Genomic DNA, 8,997 nt, shown 5'->3' with positions numbered 1-8,997 from the left:
AGCGCTGCTAGCCACCTGTGCCCTGTACTACGAAGCCAGTTCAACAGACCCTGGATATGTTTGAGTAACAAACAAACTAACAACAACAAACTAACAAACGAGATCTCGCTAAGCGGTCCTACGACGCTGGTTATCAACTCGGTAAATCAAGCCAGGGTTTCTCTCTCCAGCTGAGAGCGCGTTCACGTCTAAAACACGAGTGGATCTGACTTTAATTACATTTGTCTCGAGTGTTTCGTCAACATAATGTGTTAAATAATACTTCTGCATCCAGTCTGTGACACTGTGAGTGTTGCACGGCCAGATGAGGCTGGAGAAGCTGACTCAGATAAGGAAATATATGATATATTATGATATTATATGATCGATGATCTGATTGATGATGTAATATGAATGATAAGTGCGACACGTCGGCATCTTCTCTGCATACGGCAGTTTAAACTGTATTTTCTTTATCCTGTAATATGACTTGAGAGATTTAAACTCCGCACACTGAGTTGATCTCTGTTCTATAGACGCCGGAGACGGGCAGCGTCAGGTAAAATAAGTTATTTAGCCTTCTCAAACCTGAGCCTCACGCGCCGCCTATGGGGGATGTGCTAGTTACTTATCCGACCGGCCCACTTCGGTACCGGCCCATCGGGATTCGTCCCGATGGCCAGTCCGCCACTGCACCCAGCCCACGTAAACTGTCAACGGGGGGAGCCTCGCTGCGGGGAAACGGTGGACCTAGTGTCCCGATTGGAGTGGGAATAATAATAATCCGTGCATTTTATCCATTAATTTCCCCAACATTGTGGTAAAAAAACCACACGTTTAATCCACGTTGGTGTACTACAACTACAAAAAGCATCGGTTTGTTTTCTCATCAGTAAATGCAGACCGGGTCAAACAAACGATTTTTAATCATCATCCTCACTCATCATTTCATGTATCATATGTTCGCCGAATTGACATGAAAGCACTAGTAAATGTAGTTTCATCCACTTGAGTTTATAACCACAAAATAATCGATTTGTTTTTATATCACATCCGACGGGAGGAAATTCAGCAGCTCTCACTCCCAATTTTAATCCTAATGTAATCATCATCTTCACCACGATCATCTATGTTTATGTTGCCGGATTGACATGAAAGCACTGACACATATGAATATACTGTAGTCAACTTCATTAAAACGTTATTAACGTGCCTAAACTCAGTAATTCACAATTTCTACGCATGACACAACACACTTTGTCCGTGTTTGGCTCTCGAAGCGTTCCCGCATTGACGTCACTTCCGGCTTCCCCCAAAACTTCAAAATGAGTCAAGGAATTTCCCCGCGATGTTCGAAATTATTGATATTTAACGAAACGGTATCGCTTTTTCTTTTTTAAACTGACGGTTCGAGATTACTAGTAGCCCAATATTTCATTGCACAACAGTTGTTGGGATGGTGTCACAGGCTCTTTAAGAGCCATAGTCTAGTAATAATGCAATGAACAACAGCAGCTTAACATAACATGAATAAACAAAGCATTATATTTCCATCTTACTGGAGTAACACAATTCAATAGTAATCAGCAGCGAACCACTTCAACACGTGTATTTCGGTGTATTCACGGCATTCATTTTGTTATTCTACAGTATTGTTGTTTTATAGTTATTTGTTAATGTAACCCAATTTGTGTTCTTTGAAATTGAAAAGGATATCGCATTGTGTTTGTTACTTTCGTTGAAGTTGTATATGTCTTAAGTGTAATTTGGCTTGGCTTCCTATTTGTGGACATGCTTTTATTTTGAAGGAGAGGTAGTGCTGTTGACAGGAAGTTGTTGTTGCTTTGGAAACAACGTGACGGAGATTAACGGGAGAAAAGTAATAAAGTATCTACATATAAAGACCGATAAAGTAAACGATAATGTTTATGGTTAAGTGTTAGCACCCCCCAAAGAGGCACCAGCTCTTACGTTGATATTGGAGATTTCAATAAATTCAATTTGAAAAAAAAACGGAAGAACTGGGAAAAAAATGAAAAAACAAACATTCGTATTAGATTGGTTGTGTTGAACGTAGCTCTGTTCTTTCCACCACGCGGAACCTCCTTCTTGCAAACATTGCATCTGGCTGTTACACTGCCTTCGCTTTCAATTTTATAATACTTCCAAACTGCTGACATTTGCTCTGTCCCGAGTCACCAGCTAAACGTAGCCTCTCGTTAGCTTACTGCTACTATTAGACACTGCGCCCTGCCCACTCTGTTGCCAGATTTCAGAGAAATAAGCAACCAGGGGCCTATACTACGAACCTGGTTCAACCTAACCTGGATATGTTTAAGTTAGCCGGTTGGCCTAATCCAAAACATACGCGCTCTCGCTAAACTGTACTACGACGCTGGTTATCAAGTGGATCGCTCAAGCCAGCCGTGTCCTATCTAGTTAGGTGCGCGTTCACATGAAAGGGGTGGTATTTGGAGCATTCGACCAATCACAAACATGGAGAAGCGCACTGACAGCGCAGCGTCATACTTCCTGAATGAAAACTGAACTATAATATTAGTCAAAAATGAAGAAGTTAAACTTTAAACATCCATGACTTAAACACTTTATCCAGGATCAAAGCCACATAGCTGCACCTGCAAGGTGAATACAGCTGGAAAAAGAAAAAGTGTTTGAATGCGTACATTAACAGGTTTATGATATCACTGCCCCGTCTAAAACACGATCTGACTTACATTTGTCTCGAGTGTTTCGTCAACTTATGTGTTGCTTAAAATAATACTTCTGCATACAGTATGTGACACTGTGAGTGTTGCACGGCCAGATACGGCTCAGCTGACTCAGATAAGGAGATATACATTATGAAGTGATATGCCGCGGACTGTACTTAATGTACTTTGATCCAGTTACTTATGTTGTGGCCGATATTTAAGTAAGCTTTCTTAACGCTAATGTTATAATACTCAGATTGCTCTGAAGATGGAGGTGATATTCTATTCATGTTCACGTTCACACAGTCGGTGATTTTTGCCGGCCGTCTTTCCTGCGACGGCAGTTTTTCTGTATTTCCTTTCTCCTGTAATATGACTTGATCGCTTTAAACTCTGCACACTGAGCTCTGATTGGTCAGCAGGCGGTGCTTTCACTGAGTTGAGCTCTTAGCCTGCAACCTAACCTGGTCCCGACCAGGTTAGCTGCTTAGCATATATTACCATGGAGATCTAGCCTGCTAAAAAGAGAACCAGCTTCGGATGACCGGAAAGCCGGAGTTTTCCCTGAATTTAGCCGGCTAAGCGAAAATCCTGCTTCGCAGTATACCCCCCAGGTCTATGAACACCAGCCCAAAAGAAGCAACACATACATGATGTTGTGTAATTTTAAACCTAAACTAAGGCCTCAGGATTACTTTAAGACGTGAACATGGTCATTTTAGTTTTGTAACATTAAATAAAATAATTTTTTTAAGGATTCCCGATCCCCGATATTTTTCTCCCGATTCCGATCTTTTAAAAATCACGTGAAGGGCTCCGATCCCCGATCACGTGATCGGATCGGGACATCTCTAGTTTGCAGCATTGGGCTTCACCGCACTCTGTCCCCCAGAAGTCGGTTTGATTGCATTCGGGCTCGATTGCTTATTCTGTCTGAGTAGCCCGGATGATGCTGCATCACAATTGTTGACATCGAATTTTATACACCGAATTTTTTGACATAGAATTTTAAACAGTGAAATATTTGACGTCGAATTTTTTTCACTTGAATTTTTGGGATCTGAATTTGAAAATGTTTAGTTCACAAAAAAATTCAGATACATGATTTTCAAAGTAATTATTTTCAATGCTAGAAATTCGGTGTCTGATACAATTCAAATACTTCTGTCTCTTGTTTGCTTCCATATTTTTTGGTCCATCTGCGGCGGTAATAGGTTTTGTGGGCTGTGATGATTCGGCTGTACCTTTAGTAAAGAATATTAAATGTTGTGAGGAAATCTTTCCTCCAATTATTCCAATAAGTAATCCAAAATGTATTCACTTCAGGTTTACGAAAGTAAGTAACTGTAATCAGATTACTCGTTTTTCAAATGTAACGCGAGCTGTATACAGTTACTTGATTTTTGTATTCTGATTACATCAGTCAGGATCCTCTCTATGGAGCACCTGTAGAAGGTCAGGATCCTCTCTATGGAGCACCTGTAGAAGGTCAGGATGCTCTCTATGGAGCACCTGTAGAAGGTCAGGATCCTCTCTATGGAGCACCTGTAGAAGGTCAGGATCCTCTCTATGGTGCACCTGTAGAAGGTCAGGATGCTCTCTATGGAGCACCTGTAGAAGGTCAGGATGCTCTCTATGGAGCACCTGTAGAAGGTCAGGATGCTCTCTATGGAGCACCTGCAGAAGGTCAGGATCCTCTCTATGGAGCACCTGTAGAAGGTCAGGATCCTCTCTATGGAGCACCTGTAGAAGGTCAGGATGCTCTATGGAGCACATGTAGAAGGTCAGGATCCTCTCTATGGAGCACCAGTAGAAGGTCAGGATGCTATGGAGCACCTGTAGAAGGTCAGGATCCTCTCTATGGAGCACCTGTAGAAGGTCAGGATGCTCTCTATGGAGCACCTGTAGAAGGTCAGGATGCTCTCTATGGAGCACCAGTAGAAGGTCAGGATCCTCTCTATGGAGCACCTGTAGAAGGTCAGGATCCTCTCTATGGAGCACCAGTAGAAGGTCAGGATCCTCTCTATGGAGCACCTGTAGACGGTCAGGATCCTCTCTATGGAGCACCTGTAGAAGGTCAGGATGCTCTATGGAGCACCTGTAGAAGGTCAGGATCCTCTCTATGGAGCACCTGTAGAGGGTCAGGATCCTCTCTATGGAGCACCTGTAGAAGGTCAGGATCCTCTCTATGGAGCACCTGTAGAAGGTCAGGATCCTCTCTATGGAGCACCTGTAGAAGGTCAGGATGCTCTCTACGGTGCACCTGTAGAAGGTCAGGATCCTCTCTATGGAGCACCTGTAGAAGGTCAGGATCCTCTCTATGGTGCACCTGTAGAAGGTCAGGATGCTCTCTATGGTGCACCTGTAGAAGGTCAGGATGCTCTCTATGGAGCACCTGTAGAAGGTCAGGATCCTCTCTATGGAGCACCTGTAGAAGGTCAGGATGCTCTCTATGGAGCACCTGTAGAAGGTCAGGATGCTCTCTATGGAGCACCTGTAGAAGGTCAGGATCCTCTCTATGGAGCACCTGTAGAAGGTCAGGATGCTCTCTATGGTGCACCTTCGCATGTAAGGTTTATGTCTGAGGCTGGGGCGAGATTAACCTGAGCTACAAACAGTAGCGCTGAGCAAAGTGACTAGAATGCAACTACATACTAATAAAAAACACACTAATATAAAGTGAGGTAACACTAAACAGACAAAGTGTGATGCTGTTTAATTTTACCTTACTTTTAGTGACCATAATGTATTATAGCAGCTATCAGGTGGAATCAATACATGGGCTGCACAGGTTGCCATATCAGACTATCACAAGTAGAATCATAATGAAAAATACGCCAGTAGAAAATGCTTGTAAAAAACGGCTTATGCACAATAGGATAGCAACAAGTAGTCAAGATAGTCAGATTAGCTTTGGTTGCTAAGCTAACATCACCCATTTCATACCAGAGAAACTTTCATAGCAGCGTTGTGATGCCAAACAGCGTCAATTCAGACTGACACACATTCACTTATGGGGAACTGGGGATATTTATCAGCTGCTTGTGTGACAGTCAGACAGTGAATACTGCGCCTGCGAAATGAACCATTGTAGACCATGGTAGACCATGGTTCATTTAACCATGGTATAACCATGGTTGACCATGGTAGACCATGGTTGGGATATGGCACCATAGTCAACCATGGTAGAGCACTGATGGTCTACCATGGTCACAATAAACCATGGACATAAACCATGGTCCACCAGTACCATGGACATAAACCATGGTCCACCAGACTGGAAATAATATAAATTAATAGAAGCTTTTCAATAGTTTCAAGCATTTAATTTTAAAATATTTGTATAGATCATGTTAATTGCACTTAATTTCATCTACAGTACACTGTCACTCTATAGTTGCACACACACTCATTAAATGCTCATTAAACAGTTGGTGAAAATGTAAAGACTATTTTATATACATCCATCAGATGACGGTGCCTGCATGAGCCTCATTAGAATGATTGTCGACCATGGTTTCTGTAGACCATGGTTTCTTGAGACCATGGTTCAAATATTCAAATGGCTGACCATGGTTTCTGGAGTTGACATTGTGACCAGGCTGACCATGGTAGACCATGGTAGACCATGGTTTCTTCCCCATGGTACTGTGACCATCATGGTATCTTGTGGTCAACCATGGTATTACCATGGTTGGCAATGGAATACCATGGTTACGTTTCGCAGGGGTCTCCAGCAGCCGCTGCTGTGAGTCAACGGGAGAATAAACTCTGCCACGAGTTAACGGTAGACTAAAAACCGGTGAACGAGCAGCACTGCATCCGCTGAACCACATTAATAAATAATCTAATCTGGCTTTGTATGATTAAAAGCAACACGATCATAGACCTGACGCGTCCCCCAGTGTTGTTGATGTGAGCGGCGTTGGGGAGAAAAAACAGGGACGTAAACGGTGATGTCATGACGCAGCACCAGTCTGGGGCTTCAAACTGTATGTTTTCAATACACCAACAGTTGAACACATCACGATAACGGTATAATTTACCTACATTTGCTCTATACTGACTTTTTATGAAAGAGAGCTTTAAGGCATCATGTAATGTGACCCTCTGGAAAAACTCTGAATCTATGTTGTGCCAATGGATGGATACAAACAGATAGAGCAATAGGAACAGATTATAACAGGATGTAACATTTCCTGTCTGACTGTCGAGGAATTAATTTAGAGCTATTTCCCTCACAGCTGCACACGCTACCTTGTACCGTTATCACATGTGTAATATTTGTTTTGGGTCATCCTGGTAACTAGTGATTATTGTGAATAATGATGATTCCCTGAAACACTTGAACATTGACAGAATCACTTTCAATGAAAATCAAAGCCCAAAACAGGATCTTTATTTATTGCATGCAGTATAATTATTTCATGGTGGAAATGCAAACATTATATTGACTTTAGTTATAACAGACATTAATGCCATCTCTTTAAGATGGCATGTAAAGGTGCTTGGGATGGCCTCTTCTTGGGCAGGTGAGTTGACCTTCCACAAAAAGGCTCCATTTCTGTGTTAAGCACTCTTATCATCCACACGCTGTTACTCATTCCAAAAGTACATTTAGTTTTGATTGAATTCAAGTCAGAACTTGATGTATAACCCTGATGTATGACTATGATGTTGTGATGATGGTATCAACAGAGCTGTTTACAATTAGTGAGTATCACTTTGCTCATGTTAGTGTACTTAGAAACAGCAGTAGTTTGAACTAATGCTAATCCGTCATAGCTTCACATGTGAACAGGACCATTACTGAATAGCACTAACACAAAGTTCATTTGAGCCTGGTGGGAATGTCATCTCTCTGTATGAGACAAATACAAAGTGACCTAATGGGCTTAGAGAGGGAGGTGTGTGTTTATGCGACCTATGAAGGCCACCATCAATTCTTAAGTAAAAAAGCTATACAAGCTAATTTTCAACTGCACTCCCTGGCTGGTTGATCGGACTAAAAGAAACACAGCACACAAATCCAACTAAAGCTCATAATCACAGACACATTGGCACACACATAGGGACATACGCAGATTCAAGTTTGTTAGCACAGTACAGCCTATTAACAGGTCAAAACCACCTCTCCAGATTCTGACAGCATGTTTGGTTGACCATCAAACATTTCACAGACCATGACAAATATTAAGTTATGATGACATGAATTTGACTTTTTATCCAATGTTTTTAGAGTCTTCTTTTGAAGTGTCAGATAAAGGTTTTACTTAAGGCTGGCTCAAGCTGACCTTGGACCAGCCCTAGTTATGCTGCTAAAGGCTTAGAATGACGGAGTAAGATAAGTGGGCCGGTTCACTGCCTTTCCCTGCTTTAATTTGTATCTAATGTATTCATATTATTATTGTGAAGGGCCAAGCACAACACTCTAAGAGAGCAGTCAAACGTTGGAAAGGTATTTTGGTTACTTGGTGCTACAAGGATCGCCTCTCGAGGAAGAAGTGGAATTAAAGACAGGTCAGTTAGCAGGCTAATTTCAGGAGATATCTCCACAACTAAATACATGAGCACCTTGGTCATAACGTCAACACTGTAACCTCTACACAATCTGAGTGTTTGAAATATACATTCTGGCATATCATACATGTTGTATGTATAATGTATCCCAAAGCTAATTATTTGGACTGTAGGTTAAGTAGGCTTCACACACAAAAGTGCTATTGGAACTCCTGTAATGTCAGAATGTATAGACAGATAAAGTGCTCAGCAACATGATCAACTTTTAAAAAGAAGATTTCTAATCATTATTTAAAAACCAAGGAGATAATTCTAAAGATTGACAAGCAAATGAACAACTCCTGCACACATTTTTCTTAGGGAATATTTTAAAAATAAACTGAGAACTATGTAGAGAAATTAGATACACACTATAGTACAACAACAAACCAATTGTGCTTCTTATTGGTACAAACCGTATTGTATGTTTGTAATAATTATGCAGTGGTTTGCCATTATTAATTATATACAGTTTGTAAATGTAACAGTTTGTATCCATAGAGTGTATTTCATAAAATGATGATGTTTACAAAGAAGTAGGAGATGAGAACAATATCATAATTACCAATGTATACAAAACAAAGAGTGGGCCAACAGTAATGATGATGATAAAACATGTCTGAAAAAGAACCGTTTAACATCGTCCCGGTGCTTAAAACGGCTCCATGAGAGGCCTCGCCTCTCAATCTGATGCCCAAAACAGATCCTGGGATATGCAGTAAATCAGGGCTCCTGGACATGTTGCCAG

This window comes from Pseudochaenichthys georgianus, chromosome 18, assembly GCF_902827115.2.
Source record: "Pseudochaenichthys georgianus chromosome 18, fPseGeo1.2, whole genome shotgun sequence".
Taxonomy (NCBI): domain Eukaryota; kingdom Metazoa; phylum Chordata; class Actinopteri; order Perciformes; family Channichthyidae; genus Pseudochaenichthys; species Pseudochaenichthys georgianus.
Note: the sequence above shows the minus strand (reverse complement) of the source record.